The sequence below is a fragment of the Nerophis ophidion genome, linkage group LG02 (assembly GCF_033978795.1).
Source record: "Nerophis ophidion isolate RoL-2023_Sa linkage group LG02, RoL_Noph_v1.0, whole genome shotgun sequence".
In the NCBI taxonomy this organism is placed as follows: domain Eukaryota; kingdom Metazoa; phylum Chordata; class Actinopteri; order Syngnathiformes; family Syngnathidae; genus Nerophis; species Nerophis ophidion.
The window spans coordinates 82190800-82211832 of record NC_084612.1 but is presented as its reverse complement, the minus strand read 5'-3'; the positions used below and the strand labels follow the sequence as shown (position 1 = coordinate 82211832).

Here is a 21033-nt window from a genome sequence, read left to right as displayed (position 1 = left end):
CAATGAGGTTCTCAATTTGAGGTTCCACTGTCAACTTCAAGTTAGTTAAAAAAAAATGTTTTTATTGTTTAGTTTTATTTTTGTTTTATTTTTTTTAAATGCCATGATATCAAAGTGGCAAATCTTTTATTCTGTACAAAAAAAAATTTTTTCCCTGCATTTATCCTCAAATATTTTGGAGTGAAAGAATTAATGATACTTTTATGTCGATATCGTTATGTTTAGGAATTCATCTCAAATATGATAGTTTTGCCTAAAACTTTTTTTATTTTATTTTTTAAGTTCCCGAAGTAAAAAAAATAATAATAAAAAAAAATATATATATATATATATATATATATATATATATCTCCATCCATCCATTTTCTATCTTCCCACCTTTTTATCAACAAGCAACGTCGGGGGTCCGTCACCCTAACCGCCCCCCCCTGTGTATGTGTGCGTACAGGAAGTGTGTGTGTGTGCGTACAGGAAGTGTGTGTGTGTGCATACAGGAAGTGTGTTTACCGCTGAATAAAAGCAGCATGTCTCCATAAAAGTGTAGGCACGTTATTTAAAGTCATCTCCAGAGGCCATGATGTGTAAAATTGGATTTCCCATAGGAGATGGAAGACGATACACATTCTTGTCTGCTGCATTTCTGGGATGGTATCAGACTGACGGACACGTGGAGTCCTCGGCATCCGACTTTGAGGGACCGGACTCTCCTGGAGGACCTGGATATGAACAAGGTGGGAAACCAAGTGTGGGTCTGACACAGCACCACTGTACCTTAAAGGCATCACTGTACCTTGAAGGCATCACTGTACCTTGAAGGCATCACTGTACCTTGAAGGCATCACTGTACCTTGAATGCATTACTGTACCTTGAAGGCATCACTGTACCTTGAAGGCATCACTGTACCTTGAAGGCACCACTGTACCTTGAAGGCACCACTGTACCTTGAAGGCACCACTGTACCTTGAAGGCACCACTGTACCTTAAAGGCACCACTGTGCCTTGAAGGCACCACTGTACCTTAAAGACACCACTCTACCTTGAAGGCATCACTGTGCCTTGAAGACACCACTCTACCTTGAAGGCATCACTGTGCCTTGAAGGCACCACTGTACTTTGAAGGCACCACTGTACCTTAAAGGCACCACTGTACCTTGAAGGCACCACTGTACCTTGAAGACACCACTGTACCTTGAAGGCATCACTGTACCTTGAAGGCATCACTGTACCTTGAAGGCACCACTGTACATTGAAGGCATCACTATACCTTAAAGGCACCACTGTACCTTGAAGGCACCACTGTACCTTGAAGGCATCACTGTACCTTGAAGGCATCACTGTACCTTGAAGGCACCACTGTACCTTAAAGGCACCACTCTGCCTTGAAGGAACCACTGTACCTTAAAGACACCACTCTACCTTGAAGGCATCACTGTGCCTTGAAGGCACCACTGTACTTTGAAGACACCACTGTACCTTGAAGGCACCACTCTACCATTAATGCAACACTGTACCTTAAACGCATCACTGTACCTTGAAGGCACCACTGTATCTTGACAGCACAACTGTACCTTGAAGGCACCACTGTACCTTAAAGGCACCACTCTGCCTTTAAGGCACCACTGTGCCTTGAAGGCACCACTGTACCTTGAAGGCACCACTGTACTTTGAAGGCACCACTCTACCATTAATGCAACACAGTACCTTAAAGGCACAACTGTACCTTGAAGGCACCACTTTACCTTAAAGGCACCACTCTGCCTTTAAGGCACCACTGTGCCTTGAAGGCACCACTGTACCTTGAAGGCACCACTGTACTTTGAAGGCACCACTCTACCATTAATGCAACACAGTACCTTAAAGGCACCACTGTACCTTGAAGGCACCACTTTACCTTAAAGGCACTACTGTACCTTAAAGGCACCATTGTGCCTTGAAGGCGCCACTGTACCTTAAAGGCACCACTATACTTTAAAGGCACCACTCTACCTTGAAGGCACAACTCTACCATTAATGCAACACTGTACCTTAAAGGCATCACTGTACCTTGAAGGCACCACTGTATCTTGACAGCACAACTGTACCTTGAAGGCACCGCTCTGCCTTAAAGGCACCACTGTGCCTTGAAGGCACCACTGTACCTTGAAGGCACCACTGTACCTTGAAGGCACCACTCTACCATTAATGCAACACTTTACCTTAAAGGCACCACTGTGCCTTGTAGGCACCACTGTACCTTGAAGGCACCACTGTACCTTGAAGGCACCACTGTACCTTGAAGTCACCACTGTACCTTGAAGGCACCACTGTACCTTGAAGGCATCACTGTACCTTGAAGGCACCACTATACCTTGAAGGCACCACTGTACCTTGAAGGCACCACTGTACCTTGAAGGCACCACTGCACCTTGAAGGCACCACGACTACATGTGCAACACACTGTGAGAATGTGTCCCCATCACATATTGATATCACATACCGCTCTGATAAAAGCAGTCCCACGGTGTGTGATATCATGTGCGATACAAGCAGTCCTGCAGCGTGTTTACTTGTGTGTGATATCATGTGCGATACAAGCAGTCCTGCAGCGTGTATACCTGTGTGTGATATTATGTGTGGGATACAAGCAGTCCTGCAGCCTGTTTGCATGTATTTGATATCATGTGCGATTCAAGTAGTCCTACAGCGTATCTATTTGTGTGTGTGATATCATATGTGATACAAGCAGTCCTGTGGCGTGTTCACTTATTTGTGATACCAGGTGGGATACAAGCAGTCCTGCAGCATGTACACTTGTCAATATAAACAAGTATCAAATAAGTATAGTGGCAGATTACTTACACGTACATAGTCTCCAAGGAAGAAGCGCACTAGGTAGTATCCAGTATCAAATGTGTCCTGCCTCATTCAACTTACTACCTCATGATCTTAACTTGAAAAAAAATTTGAAAAGTCTATTTGACTCATTTAACCTGCTCAAACCTTTTCTGATATTGCACATTATAAAACAACCAAAGTATAGCCCGAGTCCTGCTGATATCATATCAGATCGATGCCAGTATCAGCCAATACTCAAGAACGTTTTATTAGACAATAAAAACATGTTAATATAATAATTTGACAATACAAACAAATGTTAAGATAATAAAAATAAAATATCAGTCCATTCCTGATACTACCCCCTGGTATCGATGATATTAATATTTTGCCTTTGACTTCAACTTTTTTATGACTTTCCTTTTGCATTATTTCAAAGCGCTCCTCTTCCACGGCGGTCTCGCCCCCGCTCGTTAACGTGCCGGTGAGGTAACGGCGGTTTGCACAAATCAAACTGCGTCATGTGACCCGTCGACCCAGGAAGACTTTTCCCCGACACCCCCCCTTCACCTCCGAAAAAAACATTGCGTCATCCTCCATTAGACACTTTTGTGCTTTTTTAAAGTTGGAACTTTTCACTAAAACGCCGGCATTCAATCAACTTTACTAACCCGGCCCTTTTCTACAACATAATCACACAAACTGCTTAACAAAATAAGAGCGGGTATTGATTAAAAAAATAAGAATAATAAAATAAGAATAAAAGAACATCGAAAAAACAAACAAAAACATGTCGGATAAAAGTTTTTCTAATAAAAAAAAAGATCAACTTAGTTATTATTACCTCTGTCAATGACTTTATTCTGTTGTTCATGTGCTACTTCCTGTTCATGAACTACTTCCTGTCTGATGATTTTGATAAACGCTAACAATTTTCCCGCCATTTTATGTGATTTCACAGCAGCCTTTTTAAAAAAATTGCACCAAGCAAAACAAATAAAAGTTTGGTGCATGCAAAAAAAAAATACAAAATAAGTTTGGCCCCCCCAAAAAAAAATAAAAAATAAAAAAAAAAAATAAATAAATTAAAAAAAAAAAAAATATATATATATATATATATATATATATATATATATATATATTATTTTTTTTGTTGTTGTTTTAAATTTTATTTATATTTATATAAAAAGAATACATTTCAGTTTGTTTCAAGCTAAAAAAAATAAATAAATAAAAATAAGTTTGGGTGAAGCAAACAAAAAATAAATTATAAGTTTTGTGCAAAAAAAAAAAAAAATGCTAAAAAAATTTGGTCCAAGCAAAAAAATACAAAAACAAGTTTATCCATGCAAAAAAATAAAAAATAATAAAAAAATAAAAAAGTTTGGTACAAAAAAAAAAAGAAAAAAAAAATATGGTCGAAGCAAACAAAAAAAAACTAAAAAAAAATGTTTGGTGCAAGCAAAAAAAAAATAAATAAATAAAACCAAATAATGCAAAAACAGATTGGTCCAAACAAAAAGAAAAAAAAATGCAAAAAAACAGTTTGGTCCATGCAAAAAAAAAAAAAAAAAAAAAAAGTTTGGTCCAAAAAAAAAAGAAAAAAAAAATATGGTCCAAGCAAACAAAGAAAAAAGAGATAAAAAAAATGTTTGGTGCAAGCAAAAAACAACTAAATAAATGAAACCAAATAATGCAAAAATAGATTGGTCCAAACAAAAAAAAACAAAAAAAGAAAAAAAGTTTGGTCCATGCAAAAGAATACAAAAAAAAAAAGTTGGGGTGAAGCAAACAAAAAATAAATTATAAGTTTTGTGAGAAAAAAAAAAAAAAGCTAAAAAAAAATTGGTCCATGCAAAAAAATACAAAAACAAGTTTGGTCCTTGCAAAAAAAAAAATCAAAAAAGTTTGGTCCAAAAAAAAAAAGAAAAAAAAATATGGTCCAAGCAAACAAACAAAAAATAAATAAAAAAAATGTTTGGTCCAAGCAAAAAATAACTAAATAAATAAAACCAAATATTGCAAAAATAGATTGGTGCAAACAAAAAAAACAAAAAATGCAAAAAATAAAGTTTGGTCCATGCAAAAAAATACAAAAAAAAAGTTGGGGTTACGCAAACAAAAAATAAATTATAAGTTTTGTGAAAAAAATAAAAAGCTAAAAAAAATTGGTCCATGCAAAAAATACAAAAACAAGTTTGGTCCTTGCAAAAAAAAAAAAATCAAAAAAGTTTGGTCCAAAAAAAAAAAGAAAAAAAAATATGGTCCAAGCAAACAAACAAAAAATAAATAAAAAATATGTTTGGTGCAAGCAAAAAATAACTAAATAAATAAAACCAAATAATGCAAAAATAGATTGGTCCAAACAAAAAAAACAAAAAATACAAAAAAAGTTTGGTTAATGCAAAAAAATACAAAAAAAAAGTTTGGTCCAAAAAAAAAAATATATGGTCCAAGCAAAAAAAAATTAAATGAAAAATAAAAAAAATGTGTGGTCCAAGCAAAAAAAAAAAAAAAAGAAAATAAATTTGGTACAGGCAAATCAAAACAAAATAAAGCAAAGATAGATTGGTCCAAAAAAAAATTAAAATACCCAAAAAAGTTTGGTCCAAAAAAAAAAAAATGTTTTGATGGATTTCCTTACTTAGCTCCTCCATCTTAGAGGTATACTAGCAGTTCCCCGTTAGCATGCTAAAGTTATATGCTATGCTAGTGCCATCCATCCATTTCCTACCGCTTATTCCCTGGTGCCTATCTCAGCTACAATCGGGCGGAAGGCGGCGTACACCCTGGACAAGTCGCCATCTCATTGCAAATGTCATGCTAGTGGTCCAGACGAATAAAAACATAATAATGCAAAAAATGTTTGGTCCAAGCCAAAAAAAAAAAAAAAAGTTTGGTTGGTCCATGCAAAAAACAAACAAAACAAAAAAAAAAGATGAATTTTGTTACTTAGCTACATCTTAGAGGTGTACTACAAGTTCCCCGTTAGCATGCTAGCATTTACACTAATTTCATACTTTTTTCATGTGAAAATCATGGAAATGGTTACTCGTTGACAGCTTAGAAGAAGGCTAGGAATTTGTTTGTTAGCATGCTAATGATATATGTTATGTAAATTGCATAATTTTTTAACATAACAATCGTGGCGGATGCACATTTTTTAAAGCCTTTTTTAAACTGTAATAATAAATTAAATGTTTTTATCTCCATCTTAAAATTATGCCGGCAGCATGGATATATGCTATCTCTTGCCTGTTAGCATGCTAACATTTAATGCTAACATTTAATCTATCGTAAAATCACAGATTTTGTTACTCGCCGCCACTTTAGGAAAATGCGAGCTAATTGTCTGTTAGCATGCTAATGATATATGTTATGTAAATTCCCTAATTTTTTAACATAACAATCGTGGAAGATGCACATTTTTTAAAGCCTTTTTTAAACTGTAATAATGAATTTAGTTTTTTAATTCCATCTTAAAAGTATGCCGGCAGCATAGATATATGCTAGCTGTTGCCTGTTAGCATGCTAACATTTTATGCTAGCATTTAATCTATCGTAAATTCATGGATTTTGTTACTCGCCGCCACCTTGGGAAAATGTGAGCTAATTGTCTGTTAGCATGCTAATGATATATGTTATGTAAATTCCATAATTTTTAACGTAACAATCATGGAAGATACACATTTTTTAAAGCCTTTTTTAAACTGTAATAATGAATTTAGTTTTTTAACTCCATCTTAAAAGTATGCCGGCAGCATGGGTATATGCTAGCTGTTGCCTGTTAGCATGTTAACATTTTATGCTGGCATTTAATCCATCGTAAAATCATGGATTTTGTTACTCGGCTCCACTTTAGGAAAAATGCGAGCTAATTGTCTGTTAGCATGCTAATGATATATGTTATGTAAATTCCATCATTTTTAACATAACAATCGTGGAAGATGCACATTTTTTAAATCCTTTTTTAAACTGTAATAATAAATTTAATTTTTTATCTCCATCTTAAAATTATGCCGGCAGCATGGATGAATGCTAGCTGTTGCCTGTTAGCATGCTAACATTTTATGCTAGCATTTAATCTATCGTAAATTCATGGATTTTGTTACTCGCCGCCACCTTGGGAAAATGTGAGCTAATTGTCTGTTAGCATGCTAATGATATATGTTATGTAAATTCCATAATTTTTAACATAACAATCGTGGAAGATGCACATTTTTTAAATCCTTTTTTAAACTGTAATAATAAATTTAATTTTTTATCTCCATCTTAAAATTATGCCGGCAGCATGGATATATGCTAGCTCTTGCCTGTTAGCATGCTAACATTTAATGCTAGCATTTAATCTATCGTAAAATCCTGGATTTTGTTACTCGCCGCCATTTTAGGGAAATGCGAGCTAAATGTCTGTTAGCATGCTAATGCTGTATGCTACATTTAAGCTAATTTTGTAGTTTTGAATTAATAATGGCGGCCGGTGTTTTAACAAAGTAATAAATGAGTGAAATAAGGAATTCCTGTCAATGTAAACAAGGAAGTTAAGACATCTGATTGGTCGGACAGTCGTGTTGCGTTTGAGTGCCGCTGGGACAAATCTGACTCGGCAAAAGTGTTGATGATCGTCAAAAGTGTGCGGAGAATGGACGAATGAAGGATGTGGAAATAATAAGTTTGAAGGCGTTTCCTTCACTTGGATCGCCGTCAACTTGTCGGTAAAAATAGGATAAAGAAAGACGATGGCAGGAAGGAATAATCAAGCATGGTGGATTTCTGCCCTGATTGTGAGGCCGCCAGTGGAGAACGCCGCCTGCCTCTCACGGCCTCCCTCCTTATAATCAGCCGACAGAAGGCGGCGAGTGACGAGCGGCCATGGGGCGGCGTGGAAGGCGTCGGCGTCGGCGATTGTGAAAAATAGCCAGAAATGATTCCGTCTGCAAGTTTGTCTGGACTTTGTAAACCTGACTCACTTCCTGCTCACTTTATTAGGAACACAAACCGGAGTTTTCTTATTATTTATTAACGATGAGCCTTAACGTTTCGTTTTTACCTGCGATGAGGTGGCGACTTGTCCAGGGTGTACCCCGCCTTCCGCCCGATTGTAGCTGATATAGGCGCCAGCGCCCACCGCGACCCCAAAAGGGAACAAGCGGTAGAAAATGGATGGATGGATGGGTTTCGTTTTTATCTTGAAGTTTGGTCCAAGCAATGACAACTAAACAAAAAATAAAGTCTAGTCCAAGCAATAACAACAACAACAACAAAAGTTTGGTCGAAGCAAAAAAACTAAAAACACAAAATAAAAAAATTATAAAGAAAAAAAATAAAATAAATAAAAAAAGGACAAAATTAAATTTTTTTACAAGCAAACAAGAAAGAAAAAAGTTTGGGTAAAGCAAACAAATATAAATGATAATTTTGGTGCAAGAAAAAAAATAGTTTGGTCCAAGAAAAATAAACAAAAAGAAAAAAAACATTAGTCCAGACAAATTAAAACAAAATAATGCAAATATAGATTGGACCAAACAAAAAACAATTATACAAAAAAAAAAAAAAGTTTGGGTCAAGCAAAACCAAAATTTATAAAAAATTGTTTGGTCCAGAAAAAAAATAAAAAAATAAAGTTTGTTGCAAACAAACAAGAAATAAAAACCAGTTTGGGTGAAGCAAACAAAACAAAACAAAACAAAACAAAACAAAACAAAAAAAAGTTTGGTCAATGCAAAAAAATACAAAATAAATGTTTTGTCCAAAAAAAAAGAAAAAAAAAAGGAAAATTACTAAATTAAAGTTTGTTCCAAACAATGAAGAAAAATTTAAGTTTAGTCCAGGCAACAACAACAACAACAAAAAGAGTTTGGTCCAAACAAAAAAACTATAGATTGGTCCAAAAAGAAAACAGTAATACAAAAAAAAAGTTTGGGTCAAGAAAAACCAAAATTAATAAAAAAAAATTTGGTCCAAAAGAAATAAATAATAATAAATAAAGTTTGTTCTAGGCAAACAAGAAATAAAAAAACAGTTTGGGTGAAGCAAACACAACAAAACCAAAAAATGTTTTGGTACAAGCAAAAAAAAATTAATAAAAAAAAGTTTGGTCAATGCAAAAAAATACAAAACAAATGTTTTGTCCAAAAAAAAAAAAAAAAAAAAAGAAAATTACTAAAATAAAGTTTGTTCCAAACAATGAAGAAAAAATAAAGTTTGGTCCAAGCAACAACAACAACAACAAAAAGAGTTTGGTCCAAACAAAAAAACTAAAAACACAAAATTAAAAAAAATAGTAATTTAAAAATATGGTCCAAGCAAACAAAAACAAAAACTAAAAGTTTGGTCGAAAAAATAAATAAATAAATAAAAAAAAAAAAAGGACAAAATTACATTTGTTACAACCAAACAAGAAACAAAAAAGTTTGGGTAAAGCAAACAAATATAAATGATAATCTTGGTGGAAGCAAAAAAAAAAAAAAAAAATAGTTTGGTCCAAGAAAAATAAACAAAAAGAAAAAAGACGTTAGTCCAGACAAATTAAAACAAAATAATGCAAATATAGATTGGTCCAAACAAAAAACAATAATACAAAAAAAAAAAAGTTTGGGTGAAGCAAAACTAAAATTAATAAAACAATGATTGGTCCAAAAAAAATGTATAATAATAAATAAAGGTTGTTCCAAACAAACAAGAAAAAAAAACAGTTCGGGTGGAGCAAACAAAACAAAACAAAAAAAAAAAGTTTGGTGCAGGCAAAAAAAAAAAAAGTTTGGTCCATGCACAAAAATACAAAACAAATGTTTTGTCCCAAAAAATAAAAATTACTAAATTAATGTTTGTTCCAAGCAACAACAACAACAGTAACATTTTGGTCCAAACAAAAAAATACAAAAAATAATAATAAAACATTTAAAATCTCGTCCAAGCAAACAAAAACAAAAAATAAAAGTTTGGTCGAAAAAAAAAATAATAATACAAAAATTACAAAATTAAAGTTTGTTCCAAGCAAACAAGAAACAAAAACGTTGGAGTAAAGCAAACAAAAGTTTTTTGCAAGCAAAACATTTAAAAATTAACACTTTGGTCCAAGAAAAATAAACACAAAGAAAAAAGAGTTTAGTCCAGGCAAATTAAAACTAAATAATGCAAAAATAAATTGATCCAAACAAAAAACAATAATACAAAAAAAAGTTTGGGTCAAGCAAAAAAAAAATGTATAAAAAAATGTTTTGTCCAAAAAAAGAAAACAATAGGGTTTGTTTCAAGCAAACAAGAAATTAAAAAACAGTTTAAGTGAAGCAAACAAAATAAAACAAAAAAAAAAGTTTGGTGCAAGCAAAAAAAAAGTAATAAAAAAATGTTTGGTCCAAGCAAAAAAATACAAAAAAAATTGTTTTGTCCAAAAACAAAAACAAAAAAAAAAAAAAAAAAAAAAAGTTTGTGTGAAGCAAACTATACAAAACAAAAAAAAATGTTTGGTGCAAGCAAAAAAAAAAGTAATAAAAAAATGTTTGATCCATGCAAAAAAATACAAAAAAAAGTTTTGTCCAAAAACAAAAACAAAAAAACAAACAAACAAAAAAAGTTTGGGTGAAGCAAACAATACAAAACAAAAACAAAAAGTTTGGTGCAAGCAAAAAAAAAAGTGATAAAAAAATGTTTGGTACAAGAAAAAAAGACAAAAAAAAAGTTTGGTCCAAGAAAAATAAACAAAAAGAAAAAACAGTTTGGTGCAGACAAATAAAAAGAAAATAATGCAAAAATAGATTGGTCCAAACAAAAAAAATACAAAAAAAAATGTTTGGGTGAAGCAAAAAACTAACAACAAAAAAAAGTTTTGGTGCATGCAAAAAAAAATAAAAAATAATAATAAATTAAAAATAAAAACAAACAAAAAAAATTCATTTATATATATATATATATATATATATATATATATATATATATGGTTCAGGCAAACAAAAACACAAAACTAAAAGTTTGGTTGAAAAAAGGAAAAAAAAAAATAATAATAATAATAAGAAAACTGCAGCATCCTCTTGTGTGTGATATCATGTGTGATAAAAGCCGCCCTGCGGCGTGTTTACTTGTGTGTGATATCATGTACGATACAAGTGGTCCTGTAGCGTGTTTACTTGTGATTAATATCATGTGTGATACAAGCAGTCCTGCAGTGCGTTTTCTTGTGTGTGATATCATGTGGGATGCAAGCGATCCTAAAGCGTGTTTACTTGTGTGTGATATCATGTGCGATACAAGCAGTCCTGCAGCGTGTTTACTTGTTTTTTATATCGTGTGCGATACAAGCAGTCCTGCAGTGTGTTTTCCTGTGTGTGATATCATGTGCGATACAAGTGGTCCTGTAGCGTGTTTACTTGTGTGTGATATCATGTACAATACAAGTGGTCCTGTAGCATGTTTTCTTGTGAGTGATATCATGTGCGATACTAGTGGTCCTGTAGCATGTTTACTTGTGATTAATATCATGTGTGATACAAGCAGTCCCGCAGTGTGTTTTCTTGTGTGTGATATCATGTACGATACAAGTGGTCCTGTAGCGTGTTTACTTGTGTGCGATATCATGTGCGATACAAGTGGTCCTGGAGCGTGTTTACTTGTGTGTGATATCATGTGTGATACAAGCAGTCCTGCAGTGTGTTTTCTTGTGTGTGATATCATGGGTGATACAAGCAGTCCTGCAGCGTGTTTTCTTGTGACTGATATCATGTGCGATACAAGCCGCCCTGCAGCGTGTTTACTTGTGTTTGATATCGTCTGCGACACAAGCAGTGCTGCAGCGTGTATACTTGAGTGTGATATCATGTGCGATACAAGTGGTCCTGTAGCGTGTTTACTTGAGTGTGATATCATGTGCGATACAAGCTTTTTTGATGACAGTAACATCTTTTATTCAATTATTTGAGCAAAAAAGCGATACAAGCGTACCTGCAACTTGTTTATTTGATTGTGATATCATGTGCGATACAAGCTTTTTTGATGATGGTAAAATCTTCTATTCAATCATTTTGAGCAAAAAAGCGATACAAGCGTTGCTGCAACTTGTTTATTTAATTGTGATATCATATGGGATACAAGCGGTCCTATCCTCTTTGTGTTCGGGCTCAAAAATACAAGGTTCTGGATCATATTTTGTCCGCTGTTGGCTCTCACAAAGTCTGCTTGATTCGCATTGTTGTCGATGGGGAAGGGATCTGGGTTTTTAAGCCTTTCAGTGTCAATAAATCAGAAAAAAAATATGTTAATAAGTTATTAAATGCTGATAAATAATGATAAATACTTCTCGCAGTACTTTGACTTTTAGATACAAATCTGCACAAGCGCACCAAAACAAGTCCAGCCCTTGGACTTGCTGGTTCTGTGGCCACTTCATTAGGTACACCTGCACCATCCAATGCAAAAAAAAAAAAGGTATAAAAATACACCTAAAGACACATAATGAATGTGTTTATTGTACATTATGTCTCATTTTCCATTCCGCAGGGGAATAAAAGCCCAAATAAACAGGATTTTTGTGTGTTTGTATGCACGACCGTCGTCCTCATTCAAGGCTCCCCGCCTCACAGCCTACAGACGGCCACGGTAAAAGCCCTGAAAAGGGAGCGTGGCGGTCTAATGGAGTTTTAATGGCGGCGGTCATCATGTAATGGAAGACATTTTGCCCCCAAGTAAAGATGAAAGGAGGCCATAGGAGAAAAGAAAACAAAGCATAACAAAAAACATACACAACGCTTTTTTGTTGTTGTTGTACTTTTTAGAGCTGTTGTTGTCTGCCAACACACACACGCACACACACACACACACGCTCACTATTTAAATAAAAAAATCGGTTTGTTTTTATTCAAAGTTTAGTTTAAAAATAAGAGGTCAAGTTGTTTTCAAAGTGCTGAAAAATTTCAACAAAATGATTGAAAGTTGAAAAAGATGATTTAAAATACTCGCAAAAATAACTTTTGAATTTGCATAGGAAGGAATGTTTTATAGTCTGGGTCCTGAAATTGCTAATTTGTTGTTATTATTTATTAAAGATGAGCATTAACATTTTAGTTTTTCCTCATTAAAATATTTATTTTTAATCCAGGTTTTAGTTTTTTTTCTTTCTTTTTTATTTGCTGTTTTTATCTTGAAGTTTGGTACAAGCAAAAAAAACAAAAACAAAAACAACAACAAAACTTTGATCAATGCAAAAAAATAAAAGATAATAATTTTGGTCCAAGCAAAAATATTAAAAAAAAAAAAAAAAAAAAATATCAAATAAGTTTGGTCCAAGCAACAAAAATTAAAAATAAATAAAAATAATAAATAAAAGTTTGGTCCATGTAAAGAAAAAAAAAAAGTTTTGGCCCAAGCAAAAAAACAAAAAAAACAAAATTAAGTTTGTGTAAGCAAAAAATTAAAATAAAAAAAAGTTTGGTCCAAAAAATAAAAAATAAACATAAAAGTTTGGTCGGAGCAAAACAACAACAACAAAACAAAAACAAAAAAAATGGTTTGACCACAGCAAAAAAAAACAAAAAACTAAAATAAGTTTGGCTCAAGCAAAAATTTAAAATATAAAAAAAATTTGGTCCAAAAAAAAAAATTAACATAAAAAAAGTTTGGCCCGTGCAAAATAAAATAAGTAAAATAAAAAAAAAGTATGGTCCAAAAAAAAAAATAAAAACACATGGTTTGGCCTGAGCAAAAAAACAAAAACACATTTGTTTTAAGCAAAACATTTAAATAATAAAAAAAAGTTTTTTCCAAGCCAAACAAATAACATTAAATATATAAAAAAAAAGATTTGTTCCAAACAAAATAATAAATGAAAATAAAAAAAAGTTTTGTCTGAGCAAAAAAAAGTAAATAAAATAAAATAAAATAAAAAAAATAATGGTTTGGTCCAAGAAAAAAAAAAGAAAAAAATCAAAACACATTTAAAACAAACGTTGGTCCAAGCAAAAAAATAAAATAAAAGCAAAAATACAAATACAAATAAAAATTTGGTCCAAGCGAAAACCAAAAAACAAAAATAAGTTTGGCTCAAGCAAAAATTTAAAATATAAAAAAAATTTGGTCCCAAAAAAAATGAACAGAAAAAAAGTTTGGCCCGTGCAAAATAAAATAAGTAAAATAAAAAAAAGTATGGTCCAAAAAAATAAATAAAAACACATGGTTTGGCCTGAGCAAAAACACAAAAACACATTTGTTTTAAGCAAAAAATAAAATAAAACAAAAAGTTTTGTTCAAGCCAAAGAAATAACATTAAATTAAAAAAATATATATATTTGGTCCAAACAAAATAATAAATGAAAATCAAAAAAAGTTCTGTCCGAGCTAAAAAAGTAAATAAAATAAAATAAAATAAAAAGATAATGGTTTGGTCCAAGCAAAAAAAGAAAAATACAGTAAAAAGGTTAGGTCCAAACAAAAAATAAAATAAAAGCAAAAATACAAATACAAATAAAAATTTGGTCCAAGTAAAAAACAAAAAACAAAAATAAGTTTGGCTCAAGCAAAAATTTAGAATATAAAAAAAATTTGGTCCCAAAAAAAAATGAACATAAAAAAAGTTTGGCCCGTGCAAAATAAAATAAGTAAAATAAAAAAAAGTATGGTCCAAAAAAATAAATAAAAACACATAATTTGGTCTGAGCAAAAACACAAAAACACATTTGTTTTAAGCAAAAAATAAAATAAAATAACAAGTTTTGTTCAAGCCAAACAAATAACATTAAATTAAAAAAAAAAAAAAGGTTTGGTCCAAACAAAATATAAAATGAAAATAAAAAAAAGTTTTGTCCGAGCTAAAAAAGTAAATAAAATAAAATAAAATAAAAAAATAATGGTTTGGTCCAAGAAAAAAAAAATATATATATATATATCAAAACACATTTAAAACAAACGTTGGTCCAAGCAAAAAAAGAAAAAGAAAGTAAAAAGGTTAGGTCCGAGCAAAAAATAAAATAAAAGCAAAAATACAAATACAAATAAAAATTTGGTCCAAGCAAAAAACAAAAAACAAAAATAAGTTTGGCTCAAGCAAAAATTTAAAATATAAAAAAAAATTTGGTCCCAAAAAAAAATGAACATAAAAAAAGTTTTGCCCGTGCAAAATAAAATAAGTAAAATAAAAAACAAGTATGGTCCAAAAAAATAAATAAAAACACATGGTTTGGCCTGAGCAAAAACACAAAAACACATTTGTTTTAAGCAAAAAATAAAATAAAATAAAAAGTTTTGTTCAAGCCAAACAAATAACATTAAATAATAAAAAAAAAAAGAATTGGTCCAAACAAAATAATAAATGAAAATAAAAAAAGTTCTGTCTGAGCTAAAAAAGTAATTAAAATAAAATAAAATAAAATAAAAAAATAATGGTTTGGTCCAAGAAAAAAAAAAAAAAAAAAAAAATCAAAACACATTTAAAACAAACGTTGGTCCAAGCAAAAAAAGAAAAAGAAAGTAAAAAGGTTAGGTACGAGCAAAAAATTAAATAAAAGCAAAAATACAAATACAAATAAAAAATTGGTCCAAGCAAAAAAACAAAAAACAAAAATAAGTTTGGCTCAAGCAAAAATTTGAAATATAAAAAAATTTAGACCCAAAAAAAATGAACATAAAAAAAGTTTGGCCCGTGCAAAATAAAATAAGTAAAATAAAAAAAAGTATGGTCCAAAAAAATAAATAAAAACACATGGTTTGGCCTGAGCAAAAACACAAAAACACATTTGTTTTAAGCAAAAAAATTAAATAAAAAGGAAAGTTTTTTCCAAGCTAAACAAATAACATTAAATTAAAAAAAAAAAAAGGTTTGGTCCAAACAAAATAATAAATGAAAATAAAAAAAAAGTTTTGTCCGAGCTAAAAAAGTAAATAAAATAAAATAAAAAAATAATGGTTTGGTCCAAGAAAAAAAAAAAAAAAAAAAAAAATCAAAACACATTTAAAACAAGCAAAAAAAGGTAAAACCGTCCATAGCGTTTCTACTCGTACGGCTTCCTAATTCTTGTACGTAAGTTTTCCAATATAACTAAAAGGATTGTTACTGACTAAGCCTTCCCATGTGTGACGTCTGTCGGAGTGTTTTCATGCATATTTGTACGCGCCATCGTAACATAATCAAGCTGCCGTCGTCGGCCTTAGCTAACATGCTAACACTATCACGAATTACTAACTTAAAATGGTTTCAGTTTCACACATTTCTCAGTAAATTCACCAAAACGTCACCGTCGAGTCAATGAGTCCGTTTAGCTGATTGGAGAGCTAGCATGATGATGACTTCTGTTTTGTTTGATTAGCCGTTTTACTGCTCTGTCCCAAACACCATTTGGCAACAATTTAAGGTATGTAAATAAACATTTACAGACTATTTATTTGTAAATAACTCATTTCAGGTGCGACTTATATATGGAAACTTTGTTTTTCTTTCTCAAATTTAGTGGGCGGGGCTTATATACCAGGTTGGAAAATACTGGTTTTTCACTGATGGCTTTTTTCTTTTTTACAGATCTCACCCAGTCTCGGCTCTCGTCTACTTTTGTCTACTTTGTGTGTGTGTGTGTGTGTGTGTGTGTGTGTGTGTGTGTGTGTGTGTGTGTGTGTGTGTGTGTGTGTGTGTGTGTGTGTGAGTCCGTTTATCTGATTGGAGAGCTAGCATGACGATGACTTCTGTTTTGTTTGATCAGCCGTTTCACTGCCCTGTCACAAACACCATTTGGGAACAATTTAAGGTATGTACATAAACATTTACAGACTATTTCTGTGTAAATAACTCATTTCAGGTGCAACTTATATATGGAAACATCGGTTTTCTTTCTCAAATTTAGTGGGCGGGGCTTGGGAAAATACTGTTTTTTTCACTGATGGCTTTTTTTTTTTTTACAGATCTCACCCAGGCTCGGCTCTCGTCTACTTTTGTCTACTTTGTGTGTGTGTGTGTGTGTGTGTGTGTGTGTGAGTCCGTTTAGCTGATTGGAGAGCTAGCATGACGATGACTTCTGTTTTGTTTGATCAGCCGTTTTACTGCCCTGTTACAAACACCATTTGGGAACAATTTAAGGTATGGAAATAAACATTTACAGACTATTTCTGTGTAAATAACTCATTTCAGGTGCGACTTATATATGGAAACATCGGTTTTCTTTCTCAAATTTAGTGGGCGGGGCTTGGGAAAATACTGTTTTTTCACTGATCCCTTTTTTTTTTTTTTTTTACAGATCTCACCCAGGCTCGGCTCTCGTCTACTTTTGTCTACTTTGTGTGTGTGCGTGTGTGTGTGTGTGTGTGTGTGTGTGTGCAGCCAACCACAACTCTCCATTCACAATGTGACACATCGGAATAACACGCGCGGCGCTAGCATGTAGCACTTCGCCCCTTGTCGTCACGGCGACTTTGACAGCGCTCTCGATGCAAATGTGGCGTCTTGACTGGATGACTGACGCGCCATGTTTGACACGCACACACGCACACACACACACACACACACACACACACACACACACACACACACACACACACACACACACACACAGACTTCTACAGGTTTAAAAATGCCTCCCTGTTTAGGAGCAGCCTTTCCAGATATATAAAGACTTGTATGTACAAGATGAATAATACATACATACTATTCAAATAAAATAATAAGCTTTTATTTTTAATTTAAAAACTAATTGATTTTAATTTTAATTTTCATTTGTTTAAATTGTTTGTGTGTATTTGTGTGAATGCTCCAAAGCATTCAGTAATATGGTTTTCTAAACCAACATTCATCGATTTATTCTTCTTCTTCTTCTTCTTCTTCTCCTTCTTTTTCTTCCTTTTCTTCTTCTTATTTGCCTCCTTCTTCTTCTTCTTCTACTTATTGTTCCTCTCCTCATTAGCCTTCTTTTTCTTTGTCTTCTTTATCATCTTCTTCTTCTTCTTCTTCTCCTCCTCCTTCTTCTTCTACTTCTTCTTCCTCTCCTTATTATCCTTCTTTTTCTTCTTTTCCTTCTTCTTCTCTTCCTCCTTCTTCTCCTCCTTCTACTTCTTCTTCTTCTCCTTCTTCTCCTTATTTTTCTTCATCTTCTTTTTATTCTTCTTCTCTTTGTCCTCCTCCTCCTTCTTCTTTTCCTTCTTTTTCTTCTTCTTATTGTTATATTTTTTCTTCTTTTTATTCGTCATTTTCTTATTTTTCTTCATTTTCTTCTCCCCCTTCTTCTTCTACTTCTTCTTCCTCTCCTTATTCTCATTCTTTTTCTTTGTCTTCTTTTTCTTCTTCTTTTTCTTCTTCTTCTTCTTCTCCTTCTGCTCCTCCTTATTCTCCTTCTTATACTTCTTCTTCTTCTCCTTATTCTCCTTCTTTTTCATCGTCTTCTTTTTATTCTTCTTCTCCTTGTCCTCCTCCTCCTTCTTTTCCTTCTTTTTCTTCTTCTTCTTGTTACATTTCTTCTTCTTTTTATTCGTATTCTTCTTATTTTTCTTCATTTTCTTCTCCTTCTTCTTCTACTTCTTCTTCCTCTCCTTATTGTCATTCTTTTTCTTTGTCTTCTTTTTCTTCTTCTTTTTCTTCTTCTTCTTCTTCTTCGTCTCCTTCTGCACCTCCTTATTCTCCTTCTTATACTTCTTCTTCTTCTCCTTGTCCTCCTCCTCCTTCTTCTTTTCCTTCTTTTTCTTCTTCTTTTTGTTATATTTCTTCTTCTTTGTATTCGTCATTTTCTTATTTTTCTTCATTTTCTTCTCTTTATCTTCCTCATCCTCCTCCTTCTTCTTTTTCTTTTTCTTCTTTTTCTTCTCCTTATTTTTCTTCTTCTTATTTCTATTCTTCTTCTTCTTTTTATTATTATTATTCTTTTTATTCTTCTTTTTATTCTGTTTCTTCCTTATATGGAATGTCCTTTCTTTGTTTTTGTCTCAAGACAATACCGTAATGTGTATTCACCCATCCTATGGTCACATATGACACGCGGGTTGTCTTATGTCAGCGCCGGAAGTAGTGAAATCAGTTGTTCATCTTGCGGCTTTTTTGGGGGGATGAATAGGGAAGTCCTTCTTTAACTGCTATCTTGTTTTATCATATTTTGCTAACTTTGTACCTGTCAATGTTTATTTTTCTGTGCACATTAAATTAACAATAAAAATCCTGACTTTGGAGCAATGTTCACGGATTCTAGTAATTGTCTCTTTATTAGATGCAATGTTTTTTCCGTATTGAGACCATGATTTTGGTCCTAACTTGTTCACCCGTCCTCATATGGAAGGTACTTTTCCTTGTTTTTGTCTCAAGACTATACCGTAGTGTATTTGTTCATCCTATGGTCACATGTGGGACTCAGGTTGTCTTATGTCAGCACCGGAAGTCGCAAAATCAGCTGTTCACCTGGCGGCCTTCTTTAGCTGCCATCTTGTTTTATCATATATTGCTGTCTTTGTACCTGTCAATTTTTATTTTTCTGTGCACATTAAATCAACAATAAAAATCCTGACTTTGGAGCAATGTTCACGGATTCTAGTAATTGTCTCTTTATTATATGCAATGTTTTTTCCGTATTGGGACCATGATTTGGGTCCTAACTTGTTCACCGGTCCTCATATGGAAGGTACTTTTCCTTGTTTTTGTCTCAAGACCGTACCGTAGTGTATGTGTTCATCCTATGGTCACATATGGGACTCAGGTTGTCTTACGTCAGCACCGGAAGTCGCAAAATCTGCTGTTCACCTGGCGGCCTTCTTTAGCTGCCATCTTGTTTTATCATATATTGCTGTCTTTGTACCTGTCAATTTTTATTTTTCTGTGCACATTAAATCAACAATAAAAATCCTGACTTTGGAGCAATGTTCACGGATTCTAGTATTAGGCTCTCTATTAGATGCAATGTTTTTTCCGTATTGGGACCATGATTTCGGTCCTAACTTGTTCACAGGTCCTCATATGGAAGGTACTTTTCCTTGTTTTTGTCTCAAGACCGTACCGTAGTGTATTTGTTCATCCTATGGTCACATGTGGGACTCAGGTTGTCTTACGTCAGCACCGGAAGTCGCAAAATCTGCTGTTCACCTGGCGGCCTTCTTTAGCTGCCATTTTGTTTAATCATATATTGCTGCCTTTGTACCTGTTAATGTTTATTTTTCTGTGCACATTAAATCAACAATAAAAATCCTGACTTTGGAGCAATGTTCACGGATTCTAGTAATTGTCTCTTTATTAGATGCAATGTTTTTTCCGTATTGAGACCATGATTTTGGTCCTAACTTGTTCACCCGTCCTCATATGGAAGGTACTTTTCCTTGTTTTTGTCTCAAGACTATACCGTAGTGTATTTGTTCATCCTATGGTCACATGTGGGACTCAGGTTGTCTTATGTCAGCACCGGAAGTCGCAAAATCTGCTGTTCACCTGGCGGCCTTCTTTAGCTGCCATTTTGTTTAATCATATATTGCTGCCTTTGTACCTGTTAATGTTTATTTTTCTGTGCACATTAAATCAACAATAAAAATCCTGACTTTGGAGCAATGTTCACGGATTCTAGTAATTGTCTCTTTATTAGATGCAATGTTTTTTCCGTATTGAGACCATGATTTTGGTCCTAACTTGTTCACCCGTCCTCATATGGAAGGTACTTTTCCTTGTTTTTGTCTCAAGACTATACCGTAGTGTATTTGTTCATCCTATGGTCACATGTGGGACTCAGGTTGTCTTATGTCAGCACCGGAAGTCGCAAAATCAGCTGTTCACCTGGCGGCCTTCTTTAGCTGCCATCTTGTTTTATCATATATTGCTGTCTTTGTACCTGTCAATTTTTATTTTTCTGTGCACATTAAATCAACAATAAAAATCCTGACTTTGGAGCAATGTTCACGGATTCTAGTAATTGTCTCTTTATTAGATGCAATGTTTTTTCCGTATTGAGACCATGATTTTGGTCCTAACTTGTTCACCCGTCCTCATATGGAAGGTACTTTTTCTTGTTGATGTCTTAAGAAGGGTGGAAATACAAACGCGTACACACACACACACACACACCTGGTAGAGTCATGTCGAGCCCAGGATGGAGATTGATGGCGCCTCATGACTCTCTTCCCGCATGTCGGCCCTGAGATAAGTGAGACGCCCAAGTGCGAGTGAGCGGGGCGTCGGCAGCCAAGCGATGGAAGAAATGACTTGTTAGGTCGGCGCCGCAAGGACACGGTCGCCGCCACGTTTGGCGAACATGTTGCCATTTTTACGACAAGTTAGCACATTAAAACAC

General features: G+C 33.3%; 1 long non-coding RNA gene across 1 annotated transcript; it reads left to right on the top strand.

The window, feature by feature from the left end:
- The first annotated feature begins 498 nt into the window (after positions 1 to 498).
- LOC133535345 (uncharacterized) lies at positions 499 to 20605 on the top strand. Its single transcript, XR_009802207.1, has 4 exons — positions 499 to 731; positions 16314 to 16536; positions 16691 to 16865; positions 17023 to 20605. It is a non-coding gene; the product is annotated as an uncharacterized LOC133535345 (long non-coding RNA).
- Positions 20606 to 21033: the final 428 nt, after the last annotated feature.